The sequence below is a fragment of the Drosophila pseudoobscura genome, chromosome 2, assembly GCF_009870125.1.
Source record: "Drosophila pseudoobscura strain MV-25-SWS-2005 chromosome 2, UCI_Dpse_MV25, whole genome shotgun sequence".
Lineage (NCBI taxonomy): Eukaryota > Metazoa > Arthropoda > Insecta > Diptera > Drosophilidae > Drosophila > Drosophila pseudoobscura.
Window position 1 is genome coordinate 2300 of NC_046679.1, and position 17719 is coordinate 20018.

Consider the following 17719-nt stretch of genomic DNA (forward strand, 5'->3'; position numbering starts at 1 on the left):
CACACGCCCCAACAAAGCCACTTCAACCCCCACAAGATGCTATGCGGTCGTCTCTTCGGAGCTACACGCGCCCGGATCTTACGATCCGGAAGTATAAAGTATCCGGGCGGTTATACGGGAGCAGGCATTTTCCCCTTCCCTTCCCATCCCCTCACAACAGAGCAGCCAATACAAAAAACACAGAGAAACATAAGACATGAGCCATTTGCCAACAACAACAGCACACAGCCACTAATGCAAACAGCCATTAAATTACCATTGCCTACTTGTCGGTGCTGCTGCCCTCGGACCATTTTCATCTCACTCAATATTGGGGTGTGTGAAAGTGGAACCGGGGGTGAGAGCACCGGTAAATGACGATCGGCGATCGGGTCTCTCGAGTGTGGAGAGCATGGGAGTTGGCGGACACATGAGTGTTCCACCATGAACCTCGTCCAGGCCACTCTCATCTCATCCGCCCGCTCGAGAGGTCGCGATCGTCGGACGTGCCATCACCGTTTTTTCGTGTCGTTTTTGCCGTGTCGCCATTTCCGTTGTGTTTTTCTGTGTTGCGCCCTGTTTTCTTTTTTGTGGTGTCTGTCGTGTGCCGTGCCGTGCTGTGCCGTGCCCCCTCGCTGACATGACAAAAAGTCCCTTCCTCCCCACCACCGCTACTACTACTACCGACAAGCTTTCTGCTCCCCAATAAAACTATCAATAATTTAGATACACAAACTAAATAGAAATATACACAAACTAAATAGAAAATACACAAACCAAATAGAAATATACACAAACGAAATAGAAAATACACAAACCAAATAGAAATATACACAAACTAAATAGAAATATACACAAACCAAATAGAAATATTCACAAACCAAATAGAGAAAACTGTGTAAAGAGAAGAAAGTGCCAATAAATGACCAAAAAACAAAGAACCAATTAAGTGCAATTAATTTAACAAACGGTAAAGGGACCAACAACAGCAACAACAACAATGACGAAAGGAATGGCCAGACGAGGGTCGAACAGACGCCACAGCGACGGCGGCAGAGCGGCCCGCAGAGGCGCCCTAGCAGCAGCAGCAGCAGCCAACAACATCAACACAAACACCGCCAATAGCAGCAGCAGCAGCAGAGCCCTCGGCGCAGGCGCCAACACCAACATAAACGCCCCAGCCAATACAGAGCGCCGACGCCACAGCCACCCACCGTGTGAGTACCCAGCCACTGCCATGGCCGACATATCCACGGCCACAGCCACTCCCCCCTCGAGCCCCATAAAAACAGCAGCGCCAATACTGGCCATGCCCCTCCACTCCCGGCTGCATAGCGGCGAGCAATTCTGCTTCCGCCAGTGCCAGGAGGAGGTGGCACAAAGATGGGAGGCGGCAGCGTCGGCCGCCTCAGCAGCAACAGCAGCGCCAATACCAACAAAAATACCCACCGCAAATCCCGCAACCCCGCCAAATCCAAAAAACCCGCCAAATCAAAAGGGAAAGGCCGATAGGACGCCGCTCTCGCTGCCGCTTTTCCCGCCTCTCACGCTCTCGAACAATCAAAACCGTTCGGGAGTAACGGGAGAGGGAGAAGACGGAGGAGAGCCGGCAAGCCGACGCGCAGGAGCAGAGCGCCAAATCGGCCAACGGGCAGCTGCACATACACACACGAATGGATCGAACCCGTTGCGAATCGAACTTGGTTCGAGTTCGAGCAACGGGTCGATCCGAGCCATAGCCCAGCCAGCACAAATACAACGACAAACAGCAACAAATACACAACCACAAACACAACCACAATCACAGCCAATCCCACCAACACCAAAACGACGCCGCGCCCTCATCGATAGTGGGAGTGACGATGAGGATGTGGCTGAGACAAAGCAGGCCAGACGACGGGGCCGCCATCACCACCATCACCAGCAGCGGCTGCCAATCAAAAGGCCTATTAAGAAGAGGCAAACGATGGAGGAGCTGGAGGCCATTGTCCAGGAGCAGCTGAGGCAGCACGAGCTGCGGCAGCAACAACAGAGGCAGCAGAAACGGAAAACGAATACAGCCAACACCAACACAGTTGCCGATCCTGCTGCCCTGCCGCAATCTGCCCAACCAACACATGCCCCTGCCCCTGCCTCTGCCTCTGCTACTACTAATACTAATACTGACAATATCAATACAAATAATGACGCCAACGCAATTACAAATACAAACACCAACACCGTCACCGCCACTAACACCAGCACCAACGCCATAACAAACACAACTACTGCCACTCCCAATACACACACCCTTGCCATTGCCAATGACATCCGGCACGGCGAGTTCGGGCATCAGCCTGTGGAGGACAGAGGGCTGAGGATCCTCATCCGAGGTCTTCCTCATTCCACGCCCTCTGTCTGGTTCCGGGACTGCATGCAGGCCGAGGGGTACACGGTCCGGTATAGTCGGGCGATCACCGATCGATTTGATCGCAGCCGCCAATTCAACCTCTTCGAGGCTGAGATTGCCCCCAAACCGGACCGTGGCCAATACGAGGTGTTGAGGCTGCGACGCCTGGGTGGGAGGCCCGTCACGGTTGAGAGACTTGGAGTCTCCCGTGACCCTGCCCAGTGCCATCGATGTCAGGTGTTTGGCCACACCCGCGCATATTGTAGACGAGCTGCTGTTTGCATGAAATGCGCGGGTGGGCACCTGACGACGGAGTGCAGCAAGCCAAGGGCTGCAAATCCCAAATGCGCCAACTGCCAGGGCGCTCACATCAGCTCATACAAGGGATGCCCATCCTTTAAGGCAGCCAGGCAGCGGCTCCTGGCCCACAGGGTCGCCAGGGAGGAGGAGCGTCGGAGACAGCAGCCACAGCCAAGCCAACAGCAACACCAGCCAATACAACGTCGCCAGCAGCAGCCACATCTACAGCCATTCCCAAATCGGCAGCAGCAACGCCAACACCAACCGGATCGGCAGCATCGGCAGCAGCATCGGTATGGCGACCAACATCCCCAGCCATCGACCAGGGGGCGCCAATACCAAAGGGTCCAGCCGATGCAGCCGATCCCAGATCGTGCTCCGACGCCACGCCAACACCAGCAACAGCAGCGGCCAGCAGCTCAGTGCGATGGGAGCTGTGCCCATAATCTGAAAAGATATGCGGGAAAAATTAGAGAGCTGGAGGAAAAGCTGGCAGCAATTACAACACAATTGACAAACCTGCTGCAGGCAAGGGACGAGAGCACGGGAGGAGTGCCGCTACTTCGGACAACAGCAGCAGCAGCAGCATCCACACAGCCATCACCAAGACCAGCACCAAATACGCATCATGACGCCGCAGCCATATCGGACTCTGAATCCGATATGGACTGCGCAGCAATTGATGACGAGGATGACGACGAATGGACCGACCACGATCCATTCGACGAGGTGGATGGCCTGGGCGGTGCCTACTGACGTGCCCAATCGTCGTTCCCGAGACAGCCACTGCAATGAGGAGAAAGACGTCAATACAGACAACAACGAAAAACGGCCAAAACAGACGAAATCCACACGTACCTGCCAATCAACAGACAGAGCTGACCATCAAGAAGCTGCCTCGCCACCAATACTGACAATTCCTGCCAAATGGGCGGAAAAGGAGGCCCCTTTTTGATGGCGCTGCCACCACACCATGGCCGCGACGTCAGCAGCCATTCCAACGACGATGCAGATGCTGACGCCTGTTGCCGCTCCATTGGGTCACACCCGTCTCTCACGCCAATTATGTGAGGGCGGGATGGCCTGGTGTGGGGCCGCCGGACGCCAGCAAATCCTGCAAAAGAAGGATGACCATGAAGGAGGCTGCCAATAAAAGCACAAATACTCACCTGCAAACGTCTTCACGCCAACACCAACCAGACAAGGGTCGCCAGCAACAACATCCAAATGACAACAAGTACCTGCAAATAAACTCATATTAAAAACCAAAGCCAAAGCAAACACCTCATCTGGATGGCCGGACCAGCAGCCATTCAAAACGCAAATACAAACTGATGACGAACGTGGCCGAGGAGGCCAGGCCAATCCAACTGGCAGCGCATCCTGGTGGCCGGACCAGCAGCCACTCGGATGCGGCCAATCAACAAAATCGACAACGCATCCTGGTGGCCGGACCAGCAGCCACTTTGATGCGGCCAATAACACAAATCGATGGCATCACATTTCAATGCCAATGCCAATGCCAACGACAATGCAGTTGGGTGGCCGGACCAGTGCCACTCGAGTGCAGCAGCCAACACCTACCAGCGACAGATGCAACGTGGGCGGCCGGAACAGAGCCGCTCGCCAACAACACCATCAGAGCCCACGATGCACGCCAATCCCAAGTCCAGCCATCGCCACTACAGATCCAGATGGTGCCACTAATTCTGCACAGGGGGACAACGGAGCCGGCCGGTATGCGGCGCAATGTTCTGCATTGCGTTTGCCATGCTGGCCGGTGCTTTGTTGTAGTTGTCCTCTTGCTAAAAATAAATGATATTTAAGTATGTTTATTGTTGTGTAAATGTATTGTAATTATTGTTTGTTTTACCTTGTACATATCTCTGTAGTTTTGTAGTCCTTATTTGTAGTAATTGTAGATAGATTGTCCTTAGCTGTAATGTAATTTAATTAATTTTAGTTATTTATTCTAGCATATTTACCTTTCCTCTTCTTCTCCTTCTTTCCCAACTATCACCCATTCCCAAATACCTGACAAGTGGCAACGCCATTAATGACCAAAATATACCACGCCAATTAGGAAAATACCGCGCCGATAACACACAAAAAGCCATTTCAAATTCAAATGCATTTATCAATGCCAAGTGTGTTATCGGCCGCCAACTTCGGCAATTTACGCCCAGCAAATTACACATTCACCCCCACCCACCCAATTCAAATGCCACTAAAGACAAAATGAGGCTGAGCAGGATCAAAATTAACACTGCCAGCCATCGCCATTCTGCCACACGCCCCAACAAAGCCACTTCAACCCCCACAAGATGCTATGCGGTCGTCTCTTCGGAGCTACACGCGCCCGGATCGTAAGATCCGGAAGTATAAAGTATCCGGGCGGTTATACGGGAGCAGGCATTTTCCCCTTCCCATCCCATCCCCTTGACAACAGAGCAGCCACTACAAGAAAGCACAGAAAAACATAAGACATGAGCCATTTGCCAACAACAACACACACAGCCACTAAAACAAACAGCCATTGCAAATTTCCATTGCCTACTTGTCGGTGCTGCTGCCCTCGGACCATTTTCATCTCACTCAATATTGGGGTGTGTGAAAGTGGAACCGGGGGTGAGAGCACCGGTAAATGACGATCGGCGATCGGGTCTCTCGAGTGTGGAGAGCATGGGAGTTGGCGGACACATGAGTGTTCCTCCATGAACCTCGTCCAGGCCACTCTCATCTCATCCGCCCGCTCGAGAGGTCGCGATCGTCGGACGCAAAGTAATTGAATTAATCGCCGACGCCAATAAAATTGAGACTCTCATCTCATCCGCCCGCTCGAGAGGTCGCGATCGTCGGACGTAAATAAATTGAATTAATCGCCGTCGCCAATAAAATTGAGACTCTCATCTCATCCGCCCGCTCGAGAGGTCGCGATCGTCGGACGCAAAGTAATTGAATTAATCGCCGACGCCAATAAAATTGAGACTCTCATCTCATCCGCCCGCTCGAGAGGTTGTGATCGTCGGACGTGCCATCACCGTTTTTTCGTGTCGTCTTTGCCGTGTCGCCATTTCCGTTGTGTTTTCTGTGTTGCGCCCTGTTTTTCTTTTTGTGCTGTCTGTCGTGTGCCGTGCCGTGCTGTGCCGTGCCCCCTCCGCTGACATGACAAAAAGTCCCCTCCCCCCCACCACCACCGCTACTACTACTACCGACAAGCTTTCTGCTCCCCAATAAAAATTAACAATAATTTAGATACACAAACTAAATAGAAATATACACAAACTAAATAGAAAATACACAAACTAAATAGAAATATACACAAACCAAATAGAAAATACACAAACCAAATAGAGACAAACTGTGTAAAGAGAAGAAAGTGCCAATAAATAAATTAAATACAAACACAAAGAACCAATTAAGTGCAACTAATTTAACAAACGGTAAAGGGACCAACACCAGCAACAACAACAATGACGAAAGGAATGGCCAGACGAGGGTCGAACAGACGCCACAGCGACGGCGGCAGAGCGGCCCGCAGAGGCGCCCTAGCAGCAGCAGCAGCAGCCAACAACATCAACACAAACACCGCCAATAGCAGCAGCAGCAGCAGAGCCCTCGGCGCAGGCGCCAATACCAACACCAACGCCCCAGCCAATACAGAGCGACGTCGGCACAGTCACCCATCGTGTGAGTACCCAGCCACTGCCATGGCCGACATATCCACGGCCACAGCCACTCCCCCCTCGAGCCCCATAAAAACACCAGCGCCAATACCAACAAAAATACCCACCGCAAATCCCGCAACCCCGCCAAATCCAAAAAACCCGCCAAATCAAAAGGGAAAGGCCGATAGGACGCCGCTCTCGCTGCCGCTTTTCCCGCCTCTCACGCTCTCGAACATCCAAAACCGTTCGGGAGTAACGGGAGAGGGAGAAGACGGAGGAGAGCCGGCAAACCGACGCGCAGGAGCAGAGCGCCAAATCGGCCAACGGGCAGCTACACATACACACACGAACGGATCGAACCTGTTGCGAGTCGAACTTGGTTCGAGCTCGAGCAGCGGGTCGATCCGAGCCATAGCCCAGCCAGCACATATACAACGACAAACAGCAACAAATACACAACCACAAACACAACCACAATCACAGCCAATCCCACCAACACCAAAACGACGCCGCGCCCTCATCGATAGTGGGAGTGACGATGAGGATGTGGCTGAGACGAAGCAGGCCAGACGACGGGGCCGCCATCACCACCATCACCAGCAGCGGCTGCCAATCAAAAGGCCTATTAAGAAGAGGCAAACGATGGAGGAGCTGGAGGCCATTGTCCAGGAGCAGCTGAGGCAGCACGAGCTGCGGCAGCAACAACAGAGGCAGCACAAACAGAAAACGAATACAGCCAACACCAACACAGTTGCCGCTCCTGCCTCTCTGCCGCAATCTGCACAGCCAGCACATGCCCCTGCCCCTGCCTCTGCCTCTGCCACTACTAATACTAATAATGACAATATCAATACAAATAATGACGCCAACGCAATTACAAATACAAACACCAACACCGTCACCGCCACTAACACCAGCACCATCGCCACAACCAACACCAACACAACTACTGCCACTCCCAATACACACACCCTTGCCATTGCCAATGACATCCGGCACGGCGAGTTCGGGCATCAGCCTGTGGAAGACAGAGGGCTGAGGATCCTCATCCGAGGTCTTCCTCATTCCACGCCCTCTGTCTGGTTCCGGGACTGCATGCAGGCCGAGGGGTACACGGTCCGGTATAGTCGGGCGATCACCGATCGATTTGATCGCAGCCGCCAATTCAACCTCTTTGAGGCTGAGATTGCCCCCAAACCGGACCGTGGCCAATTCGATGTGTTGAAGCTGCGACGCCTGGGTGGGAGGCCCGTCACGGTTGAGAGACTTGGAGTCTCCCGTGACCCTGCCCAGTGCCATCGATGTCAGGTGTTTGGCCACACCCGCGCATATTGTAGACGAGCTGCTGTCTGCATGAAATGCGCGGGTGGGCACCTGACGGCGGAGTGCAGCAAGCCAAGGGCTGCAAATCCCAAATGCGCCAACTGCCAGGGCGCTCACATCAGTGCCTACAAGGGCTGCAGCGCCTACAAGGCAGCCAGGCAGCGGCTCCTGGCCCACAGGGTCGCCATGGAGGGGGAGCGTCGACGGCAGCAGCAGCAGCCCCAGCCACTACGGCAGCCGCCACAGCCAATTCAGCAGCAGCAGCCACCCACACAGCCACCCCACGCACGGCCGCAGCAGCAACGCCAGCGCGGTCTGGGTCGGCAGCATCGGCCACAACTGCAGCAACGCGACCAACATCCCCAGCCACTGGCCGAGGGGCGCCAATACCGGAGGGTCCAGCCGATGCAGCCGATCCCGGATCGTGCTCCGACGCCACGCCAACACCAGCAACAGCAGCGGCCAGCAGCCCAGTGTGATGGCAGCTGCGCTCAAAATCTGAAAAGTTATGTTGATAAAATTAGACAGCTGGAAGAAAAACTGGCAGCAATTACAACGAAAGTGACAAACCTGCTGCAGGCAAGGGACGAGAGCACGGGAGGAGTGCCGCCACTTCGGACAACAACAGCAGCAGCAGCATCCACACAGCCATCACCAAGACCAGCACCAAATACGCAAAATGACGCCGCAGCCATATCGGACTCCGAATCCGATATGGACTGCGCAGCAATTGACGACGAGGATGACGACCAATGGACCGACCACGATCCATTTGACGCGCTGGATGGACTGGGCGAAATATGGAGGGCACAAATCGCCAGCGCACGCGAAAGCATGCGATCAGGCGGCGCCTACTGATGTGCCCAATCGTCGTTCCCGAGACAGCCACTGCAACAAAGGAAAAGACGTCAATACGGACAACAAAGAAAGACTGCCAAAACAAATGAAAACTACACTTACCTGCCAATCACCAGACAGAGCTGACCATCAAGAAGCTGCCTCGCCATCAATACTGACAATTTCCTGCCAATTGGGCGGAAAAAGAGGCCTTTTTCTGACGACGCTGCCACCACACCATGGCCGTGACGTCACGCCACTCTCAACCAACAGCAGCCATTCCAACGACGATGCAGATGCTGGCGCCTGTTGCCGCTCCGCTGGGTCGCACCCGTCTCTCATGCCAATTATGTGAGGACGGGATGGCCTGGTGTGGGGCCGCCGGACGCCAGCAAATCCTGCAAAAGAAGAAGGAGAAACAGGAGGGAGAAGCAGACTGCCAAAACACAAAATACTCACCTGCTGTTTTCCGCCAACACCAACCAGACAAGGGTCGCCAGCAACAACATCCAAACGCCATCAAGTACCTGCAAATAAAGGAAAATTAAAAATCAAACGCCAAAACGAACACCTCATCTGGATGGCCGGACCAGCAGCCATCCAAAACGCCACTACAAACCTACGACGAACGTGGCCGAGGAGGCCAGGCCAATCCAACTGACAGCGCATCCTGGTGGCCGGACCAGCAGCCACTCGGATGCGGCCAATCAACAAAATCGACAACGCATCCTGGTGGCCGGACCAGCAGCCACTTTGATGCGGCCAATCAACACAAATCGTTGGCATCACACGTCGATGCCAATGCCAACGACAATGCAGTTGGGTGGCCGGACCAGTGCCACTCGAGTGCAGCAGCCAACACCTACCAGCGACAGATGCAACGTGGGCGGCCGGAACAGAGCCGCTCGCCAACAACACCATCATAGCCCACGATGCACGCCAAGCACCATGAATCCAGCCAGCCACTAAACAACACACAGGGGGACAACGGAGCCGGCCGGTATACAGCGCAATGTTCGCATTGCGTTTGTTATGCCCGCCGGTGCTCCGTTGTTGTTTGTCCTCCTGTTAGAAATAAAATAAATATGATTAATATGTTTATATGTTGTAAATGTATGTCAATTATTGTTTATTTTACCTTGTCTGCATCAATGTTTTTGTTGTAGATGTCAATCCTGTTGTTTTCTGTAGTTTTTGCATGTCCGTAGATAGTTTGTCCATAGTTTTAGATACTTGCCTGTGATATTAGAAATAAGTTTTTGTAAATTAATGTAGTTTTTGTAGTTAATTGTAAATTATTAGTAGTTTTCTGATTAGTTTGTTACCTTTTCCTCTTCTTCCCCACCTATCTGCCATTCCCATATTCCCCTTGACATGTGGTATCACAAAAAATACCACGCAAATACCAGACCATTGACCGATAACACACAAAAGCCATTTCAAATTCAAATGCATTTATCAATGCCAAGTGTGTTATCGGCCGCCAACTTCGGCAATTTACGCCCAGCCAATTCCACACCCACCCCCACCCACCACCATAAATGCCACTAAAAATCCAAATGAGGCTGAGCAGGACCAAAATTAACACTGCCAGCCATCGCCATTCTGCCACACGCCCCAACAAAGCCACTTCAACCCCCACAAGATGCTATGCGGTCGTCTCTTCGGAGCTACACGCGCCCGGATCTTACGATCCGGAAGTTTAAAGTATCCGGGCGGTTATACGGGAGCAGGCATTTTTCCCCTTCCCATCCCATCCCCTTACAACAGAGCAGCCAATACAAAAAACACAGAGAAAACATAAGACATGAGCCATTGCCAACAACAAACACACAGCCACTAATGCAAACAGCCAATAAAATTTTCATTGCCTACTTGTCGGTGCTGCTGCCCTCGGACCATTTTCATCTCACTCAATATTGGGGTGTGTGAAAGTGGAACCGGGGGTGAGAGCACCGGTAAATGACGATCGGCGATCGGGTCTCTCGAGTGTGGAGAGCATGGGAGTTGGCGGACACATGAGTGTTCCACCATGAACCTCGTCCAGGCCACTCTCATCTCATCCGCCCGCTCGAGAGGTCGCGATCGTCGGACGCAAAGTAATTGAATTAATCGCCGACGCCAATAAAATTGAGACTCTCATCTCATCCGCCCGCTCGAGAGGTCGCGATCGTCGGACGTAAATAAATTGAATTAATCGCCGTCGCCAATAAAATTGAGACTCTCATCTCATCCGCCCGCTCGAGAGGTCGCGATCGTCGGACGCAAAGTAATTGAATTAATCGCCGACGCCAATAAAATTGAGACTCTCATCTCATCCGCCCGCTCGAGAGGTTGTGATCGTCGGACGTGCCATCACCGTTTTTTCGTGTCGTCTTTGCCGTGTCGCCATTTCCGTTGTGTTTTCTGTGTTGCGCCCTGTTTTTCTTTTTGTGCTGTCTGTCGTGTGCCGTGCCGTGCTGTGCCGTGCCCCCTCCGCTGACATGACAAAAAGTCCCCTCCCCCCCACCACCACCGCTACTACTACTACCGACAAGCTTTCTGCTCCCCAATAAAAATTAACAATAATTTAGATACACAAACTAAATAGAAATATACACAAACTAAATAGAAAATACACAAACTAAATAGAAATATACACAAACCAAATAGAAAATACACAAACCAAATAGAGACAAACTGTGTAAAGAGAAGAAAGTGCCAATAAATAAATTAAATACAAACACAAAGAACCAATTAAGTGCAACTAATTTAACAAACGGTAAAGGGACCAACACCAGCAACAACAACAATGACGAAAGGAATGGCCAGACGAGGGTCGAACAGACGCCACAGCGACGGCGGCAGAGCGGCCCGCAGAGGCGCCCTAGCAGCAGCAGCAGCAGCCAACAACATCAACACAAACACCGCCAATAGCAGCAGCAGCAGCAGAGCCCTCGGCGCAGGCGCCAATACCAACACCAACGCCCCAGCCAATACAGAGCGACGTCGGCACAGTCACCCATCGTGTGAGTACCCAGCCACTGCCATGGCCGACATATCCACGGCCACAGCCACTCCCCCCTCGAGCCCCATAAAAACACCAGCGCCAATACCAACAAAAATACCCACCGCAAATCCCGCAACCCCGCCAAATCCAAAAAACCCGCCAAATCAAAAGGGAAAGGCCGATAGGACGCCGCTCTCGCTGCCGCTTTTCCCGCCTCTCACGCTCTCGAACATCCAAAACCGTTCGGGAGTAACGGGAGAGGGAGAAGACGGAGGAGAGCCGGCAAACCGACGCGCAGGAGCAGAGCGCCAAATCGGCCAACGGGCAGCTACACATACACACACGAACGGATCGAACCTGTTGCGAGTCGAACTTGGTTCGAGCTCGAGCAGCGGGTCGATCCGAGCCATAGCCCAGCCAGCACATATACAACGACAAACAGCAACAAATACACAACCACAAACACAACCACAATCACAGCCAATCCCACCAACACCAAAACGACGCCGCGCCCTCATCGATAGTGGGAGTGACGATGAGGATGTGGCTGAGACGAAGCAGGCCAGACGACGGGGCCGCCATCACCACCATCACCAGCAGCGGCTGCCAATCAAAAGGCCTATTAAGAAGAGGCAAACGATGGAGGAGCTGGAGGCCATTGTCCAGGAGCAGCTGAGGCAGCACGAGCTGCGGCAGCAACAACAGAGGCAGCACAAACAGAAAACGAATACAGCCAACACCAACACAGTTGCCGCTCCTGCCTCTCTGCCGCAATCTGCACAGCCAGCACATGCCCCTGCCCCTGCCTCTGCCTCTGCCACTACTAATACTAATAATGACAATATCAATACAAATAATGACGCCAACGCAATTACAAATACAAACACCAACACCGTCACCGCCACTAACACCAGCACCATCGCCACAACCAACACCAACACAACTACTGCCACTCCCAATACACACACCCTTGCCATTGCCAATGACATCCGGCACGGCGAGTTCGGGCATCAGCCTGTGGAAGACAGAGGGCTGAGGATCCTCATCCGAGGTCTTCCTCATTCCACGCCCTCTGTCTGGTTCCGGGACTGCATGCAGGCCGAGGGGTACACGGTCCGGTATAGTCGGGCGATCACCGATCGATTTGATCGCAGCCGCCAATTCAACCTCTTTGAGGCTGAGATTGCCCCCAAACCGGACCGTGGCCAATTCGATGTGTTGAAGCTGCGACGCCTGGGTGGGAGGCCCGTCACGGTTGAGAGACTTGGAGTCTCCCGTGACCCTGCCCAGTGCCATCGATGTCAGGTGTTTGGCCACACCCGCGCATATTGTAGACGAGCTGCTGTCTGCATGAAATGCGCGGGTGGGCACCTGACGGCGGAGTGCAGCAAGCCAAGGGCTGCAAATCCCAAATGCGCCAACTGCCAGGGCGCTCACATCAGTGCCTACAAGGGCTGCAGCGCCTACAAGGCAGCCAGGCAGCGGCTCCTGGCCCACAGGGTCGCCATGGAGGGGGAGCGTCGACGGCAGCAGCAGCAGCCCCAGCCACTACGGCAGCCGCCACAGCCAATTCAGCAGCAGCAGCCACCCACACAGCCACCCCACGCACGGCCGCAGCAGCAACGCCAGCGCGGTCTGGGTCGGCAGCATCGGCCACAACTGCAGCAACGCGACCAACATCCCCAGCCACTGGCCGAGGGGCGCCAATACCGGAGGGTCCAGCCGATGCAGCCGATCCCGGATCGTGCTCCGACGCCACGCCAACACCAGCAACAGCAGCGGCCAGCAGCCCAGTGTGATGGCAGCTGCGCTCAAAATCTGAAAAGTTATGTTGATAAAATTAGACAGCTGGAAGAAAAACTGGCAGCAATTACAACGAAAGTGACAAACCTGCTGCAGGCAAGGGACGAGAGCACGGGAGGAGTGCCGCCACTTCGGACAACAACAGCAGCAGCAGCATCCACACAGCCATCACCAAGACCAGCACCAAATACGCAAAATGACGCCGCAGCCATATCGGACTCCGAATCCGATATGGACTGCGCAGCAATTGACGACGAGGATGACGACCAATGGACCGACCACGATCCATTTGACGCGCTGGATGGACTGGGCGAAATATGGAGGGCACAAATCGCCAGCGCACGCGAAAGCATGCGATCAGGCGGCGCCTACTGATGTGCCCAATCGTCGTTCCCGAGACAGCCACTGCAACAAAGGAAAAGACGTCAATACGGACAACAAAGAAAGACTGCCAAAACAAATGAAAACTACACTTACCTGCCAATCACCAGACAGAGCTGACCATCAAGAAGCTGCCTCGCCATCAATACTGACAATTTCCTGCCAATTGGGCGGAAAAAGAGGCCTTTTTCTGACGACGCTGCCACCACACCATGGCCGTGACGTCACGCCACTCTCAACCAACAGCAGCCATTCCAACGACGATGCAGATGCTGGCGCCTGTTGCCGCTCCGCTGGGTCGCACCCGTCTCTCATGCCAATTATGTGAGGACGGGATGGCCTGGTGTGGGGCCGCCGGACGCCAGCAAATCCTGCAAAAGAAGAAGGAGAAACAGGAGGGAGAAGCAGACTGCCAAAACACAAAATACTCACCTGCTGTTTTCCGCCAACACCAACCAGACAAGGGTCGCCAGCAACAACATCCAAACGCCATCAAGTACCTGCAAATAAAGGAAAATTAAAAATCAAACGCCAAAACGAACACCTCATCTGGATGGCCGGACCAGCAGCCATCCAAAACGCCACTACAAACCTACGACGAACGTGGCCGAGGAGGCCAGGCCAATCCAACTGACAGCGCATCCTGGTGGCCGGACCAGCAGCCACTCGGATGCGGCCAATCAACAAAATCGACAACGCATCCTGGTGGCCGGACCAGCAGCCACTTTGATGCGGCCAATCAACACAAATCGTTGGCATCACACGTCGATGCCAATGCCAACGACAATGCAGTTGGGTGGCCGGACCAGTGCCACTCGAGTGCAGCAGCCAACACCTACCAGCGACAGATGCAACGTGGGCGGCCGGAACAGAGCCGCTCGCCAACAACACCATCATAGCCCACGATGCACGCCAAGCACCATGAATCCAGCCAGCCACTAAACAACACACAGGGGGACAACGGAGCCGGCCGGTATACAGCGCAATGTTCGCATTGCGTTTGTTATGCCCGCCGGTGCTCCGTTGTTGTTTGTCCTCCTGTTAGAAATAAAATAAATATGATTAATATGTTTATATGTTGTAAATGTATGTCAATTATTGTTTATTTTACCTTGTCTGCATCAATGTTTTTGTTGTAGATGTCAATCCTGTTGTTTTCTGTAGTTTTTGCATGTCCGTAGATAGTTTGTCCATAGTTTTAGATACTTGCCTGTGATATTAGAAATAAGTTTTTGTAAATTAATGTAGTTTTTGTAGTTAATTGTAAATTATTAGTAGTTTTCTGATTAGTTTGTTACCTTTTCCTCTTCTTCCCCACCTATCTGCCATTCCCATATTCCCCTTGACATGTGGTATCACAAAAAATACCACGCAAATACCAGACCATTGACCGATAACACACAAAAGCCATTTCAAATTCAAATGCATTTATCAATGCCAAGTGTGTTATCGGCCGCCAACTTCGGCAATTTACGCCCAGCCAATTCCACACCCACCCCCACCCACCACCATAAATGCCACTAAAAATCCAAATGAGGCTGAGCAGGACCAAAATTAACACTGCCAGCCATCGCCATTCTGCCACACGCCCCAACAAAGCCACTTCAACCCCCACAAGATGCTATGCGGTCGTCTCTTCGGAGCTACACGCGCCCGGATCTTACGATCCGGAAGTTTAAAGTATCCGGGCGGTTATACGGGAGCAGGCATTTTTCCCCTTCCCATCCCATCCCCTTACAACAGAGCAGCCAATACAAAAAACACAGAGAAAACATAAGACATGAGCCATTGCCAACAACAAACACACAGCCACTAATGCAAACAGCCAATAAAATTTTCATTGCCTACTTGTCGGTGCTGCTGCCCTCGGACCATTTTCATCTCACTCAATATTGGGGTGTGTGAAAGTGGAACCGGGGGTGAGAGCACCGGTAAATGACGATCGGCGATCGGGTCTCTCGAGTGTGGAGAGCATGGGAGTTGGCGGACACATGAGTGTTCCACCATGAACCTCGTCCAGGCCACTCTCATCTCATCCGCCCGCTCGAGAGGTTGTGATCGTCGGACGTGCCATCACCGTTTTTTTTCGTGTCGTCTTTGCCGTGTCGCCATTTCCGTTGTGTTTTTCTGTGTTGCGCCCTGTTTTCTTTTTTGTGCTGTCTGTCGTGTGCCGTGCCGTGCTGTGCCGTGCCCCCCCCCGCTGACATGACAAAAAGTCCCCTCCCCCCCACCACCACCGCTACTACTACTACCGACAAGCTTTCTGCTCCCCAATAAAATTTAACAATAATTTAGATACACAAACTAAATAGAAATATACACAAACTAAATAGAGTTACACAAACTAAATAGAGTTACACAAACCAAATAGAAATACACAAACCAAATAGAGACAAACTGTGTAAAGAGAAGAAAGTGCCAATAAATAAATTAAATACAAACACAAAGAACCAATTAAGTGCAACTAATTTAACAAACGGTAAAGGGACCAACACCAGCAACAACAACAATGACGAAAGGAATGGCCAGACGAGGGTCGAACAGACGCCACAGCGACGGCGGCAGAGCGGCCCGCAGAGGCGCCCTAGCAGCAGCAGCAGCAGCCAACAACATCAACACAAACACCGCCAATAGCAGCAGCAGCAGCAGAGCCCTCGGCGCAGGCGCCAATACCAACACCAACGCCCCAGCCAATACAGAGCGACGTCGGCACAGTCACCCATCGTGTGAGTACCCAGCCACTGCCATGGCCGACATATCCACGGCCACAGCCACTCCCCCCTCGAGCCCCATAAAAACACCAGCGCCAATACCAACAGGAATACCCACCGCAAATCCCGCAACTCCGCCAAATCCAAAAAACCCGCCAAACACAAAGGGAAAGGCCGATAGGACGCCGCTCTCGCTGCCGCTTTTCCCGCCTCTCACGCTCTCGAACATCCAAAACCGTTCGGGAGTAACGGGAGAGGGAGAAGACGGAGGAGAGCCGGCAAGCCGAAGCGCAGGAGCAGAGCGCCAAATCGGCCAACGGGCAGACACATACACATACACGAACGGATCGAACCCGTTGCGAATCGAACTTGGTTCGAGCTCGAGCAACGGGTCGATCCGAGCCATAGCCCAGCCAGCACATATACAACGACAAACAGCAACAAATACACAACCACAAACAGAGCCACAATCACAGCCAATCCCAGCAACACCGAAACGACGCCGCGCCCTCATCGACAGTGGGAGTGACGATGAGGATGTGGCTGAGACAAAGCAGGCCAGAGGACGGGGCCGCCATCACCACCATCACCAGCAGCGGCTGCCAATCAAAAGGCCTATTAAGAAGAGGCAAACGATGGAGGAGCTGGAGGCCATTGTCCAGGAGCAGCTGAGGCAGCACGAGCTGCGGCAGCAACAACAGAGGCAGCAGAAACGGAAAACGAATACAGCCAACACCAACACAGTTGCCGATCCTGCTGCCCTGCCGCAATCTGCCCAACCAACACATGCCCCTGCCCCAGCCTCTGCCTCTGCCACTACTAATACTAATACTGACAATATCAATACAAATAATGACGCCAACGCAATTACAAATACAAACACCAACACCGTCACCGCCACTAACACCAGCACCATCGCCACAACCAACACAACTACTGCCACTCCCAATACAAACACCCTTGCCATTGCCAATGACATCCGGCACGGCGAGTTCGGGCATCAGCCTGTGGAAGACAGAGGGCTGAGGATCCTCATCCGAGGTCTTCCTCATTCCACGCCCTCTGACTGGTTCCGGGACAGCATGCAGGCCGAGGGGTACACGGTCCGGTATAGTCGGGCGATCACCGATCGGTTCGATCGCAGCCGCCAATTCAACCTCTTCGAGGCTGAGATTGCCCCCAAACCGGACCGTGGCCAATACGAGGTGTTGAGGCTGCGACGCCTGGGTGGGAGGCCCGTCACGGTTGAGAGACTTGGAGTCTCCCGTGACCCTGCCCAGTGCCATCGATGTCAGGTGTTTGGCCACACCCGCGCATATTGTAGACGAGCTGCTGTTTG

At 53.1% G+C, this 17719-nt stretch overlaps 3 long non-coding RNA genes across 3 annotated transcripts; all 3 read right to left on the reverse strand.

The window, feature by feature from the left end:
• Positions 1-4361: 4361 nt before the first annotated feature.
• On the reverse strand, positions 4362-4834 carry LOC117183278 (uncharacterized). Its single transcript, XR_004468417.1, has 3 exons — positions 4654-4834; positions 4542-4605; positions 4362-4473 (listed from the first exon to the last, which is right to left on the reverse strand). It is a non-coding gene; the product is annotated as an uncharacterized lncRNA (long non-coding RNA).
• Positions 4835-9526: 4692 nt separating this feature from the next.
• On the reverse strand, positions 9527-9795 carry LOC117185652 (uncharacterized). Its single transcript, XR_004471120.1, has 2 exons — positions 9635-9795; positions 9527-9561 (listed from the first exon to the last, which is right to left on the reverse strand). It is a non-coding gene; the product is annotated as an uncharacterized lncRNA (long non-coding RNA).
• A 4877-nt stretch (positions 9796-14672) lies between these two features.
• LOC117185656 (uncharacterized) lies at positions 14673-14941 on the reverse strand. Its single transcript, XR_004471129.1, has 2 exons — positions 14781-14941; positions 14673-14707 (listed from the first exon to the last, which is right to left on the reverse strand). It is a non-coding gene; the product is annotated as an uncharacterized lncRNA (long non-coding RNA).
• Between the last annotated feature and the right edge of the window lie 2778 nt (positions 14942-17719).